This window comes from Thermobia domestica, chromosome 11 (genome assembly GCF_964235325.1).
Source record: "Thermobia domestica chromosome 11, izTheDome1.hap1.1, whole genome shotgun sequence".
NCBI classification, from domain to species: domain Eukaryota; kingdom Metazoa; phylum Arthropoda; class Insecta; order Zygentoma; family Lepismatidae; genus Thermobia; species Thermobia domestica.
This window is the reverse complement of record NC_137464.1, coordinates 248,815,525-248,817,971: the sequence shown is the minus strand read 5'-3', so window position 1 is coordinate 248,817,971 and position 2,447 is coordinate 248,815,525.

Sequence of the window (2,447 nt, the reverse complement as noted above, 5' to 3'; positions counted from 1 at the left end):
ACCAAAGTTGAAATTAAGTTTAGAGATTATTTAGACAGATAAGCTAATGTTTCATAGTGAACGAAGTCATGTGTTGTTACCCCCTACCCTGTGATATTAGCTTAACTTATGATGACCTTGTTTACGCTTTAGCAACAAGAATTTTAATTGCCGTATATAGCTTGACTTATGAGAAACTCATCTGATTCAATGCAACTTAACTGGGAAATGAAGAAAGAAAAAAATCAATATTTACCCGCAATATACATGGACTTTTCCGGATTCCCCCCCATGTTTGAGAAATTATGTGCTTAATGACTTTATTTGTAATAAACTATTGTACAAACTAGCCAAAGTTAAAATTTGAACAGACTATCTGTATTTAAATGCTTCCCATACGTCATTGATTTAATGTGATATTTTCTAACCAATTGAAGCTCAATAAACTTTTAAACTTAACCCAAAGTTATAATTGTCCTATAATGTATGTATAAAGTAACTCCACCCCCTCCATTAATCAAATGCTTATATATATATATATATATATATATATATATATATATATATATATATATATATATATAATTCTTTGTACAACAATTGCTCTATTATTTTTACTTTTAGTTGCATTATATTGATTTGTGTGCTACATCCATTGATTGCTGATTGACCTGGTTCTTGGAAAAAAACGTAAGTTTTCCAAATAATTGCATAGTTAACTTAACGGGTTTTACACATTAAAATGTATAATAATATATTTACTGTGTTTTGAACAGTAAGGCTATGTGAACCTACAGCTGAAACTAAATTTTACACCACTGCACAAGAAAGATTTGTATAATAATATTAATAATACCATATTTACAGTGTCTTTTAACAGTAAGGCTATGTGAAACGTAAACTTATAGTTGGTGGTTGGGATTTAATTCACACGAGTTTATTAGGGGAACGGAAACTATAATAAAATTTATGAGGAACGTTAACATAGGTTGAACATTTTATACTTTTATAATAAATTAGACGGAACAACTTACGCGGAAATAATTTTTTTGTTTTGTTTTGCAAAAGACCCGTGTACCCTTAATTACTGACGCGCCCAGTTAATATAGCTTGTTTACGGTTGAACATTTTATACCCTTATAATAAATTATTCGGAATAACTTATGCGAAAATAATTTTTTTGTTTTGTTTTGCAAAAGACCGGTGTACCCTTAGTTACTGACGCGCCCAGTTAACATAGGTTGTTTACGGTTGAACATTTTATACCCTTATAATAAATTAGTCGGAGCAACTTACGCGGAAATAATTTTTTGTTTTGTTTTGCAAAAGACCCGTATACCCTTAGTTACTGACGCGCCCAGTTAACATAGCTTGTTTATAATTAAACATTTTATACTGTTTAATAAATTAGTGGGAGCAACTTATTTTACGGATTGATTGTTAAGCAAGCACAAAACACATACAGTGTGAACCTACATGAGTTTTACGCTTAGAATTGAGCCCTAACGTTAAAGCTGTGTACGTTATTTGCTTAGCCATAAATGAGCTGTAGTTATTTTTGATTAACGTGGATTTACATTGATTTTTAGTATTATGAGTGTTATATTTTTGAAAAGGTTTCTTTGTAATATAGAAATGGATATTCTTATTATATGAATTGTCGTTAAAAGAAAATTATTTTAAGAAAGAAACATGTTAGTTACCCCTAGATTTGCATTAGAAATGATTTATCCCTAGATAATTTACGCAAAGCGAACGGTTTCACTAACATAAGAAATTATTATTATTAGTATTCTTAGGTAGTACACGTATAATTTTTCCATTAATGAAGATTATTTTAGATTTTTTTTAATTGAAAGCAGTTATTTAACCTATACTCGTTTTACTTAGAACATACGAGCCTATTAAAATGTTTTAATATTATAGGAACAACAGAGAAAATTTGACATGTGTATCCCTTTAATTATTAACTAATGGTTAAGAAAAGAAATATAACATTTATTGAAATAAATAATAGTATACATTACCTTAAAATTAAAGAGAGATTGCTTATTATTATTGTAGAACAGTTTGTTGTGTACTAAATCCTATTTCAGAATTTTTACCCAAAGGTTTCACGACTAGCACCAATTTATTATAGTAATACTATTAAAATAATAAGTATTTCTTGAAAGAAATAGATGTATGTATTATTGCATTTAATATATATATATATATATATATATATATTGTGTTTGTTCAGTTGAGGGTGGAATTAAAATTGAAGTATAGAGCGTAAACATATGAAGCGAATGCGTTTTTTTTAATAATTGATTTTGTGTAAATAGTGTTAGGAAAATAATTTGAGTTGTTTGACTTTTGGAATAGTATTGAAAATTGTTTAACGGATTATTTTTGAGGGGTGAGAAGGAAGCGGTTGTATCCTATAGTATTTTATAAGAAAAAACAATTATACTGTGAATTTTAGT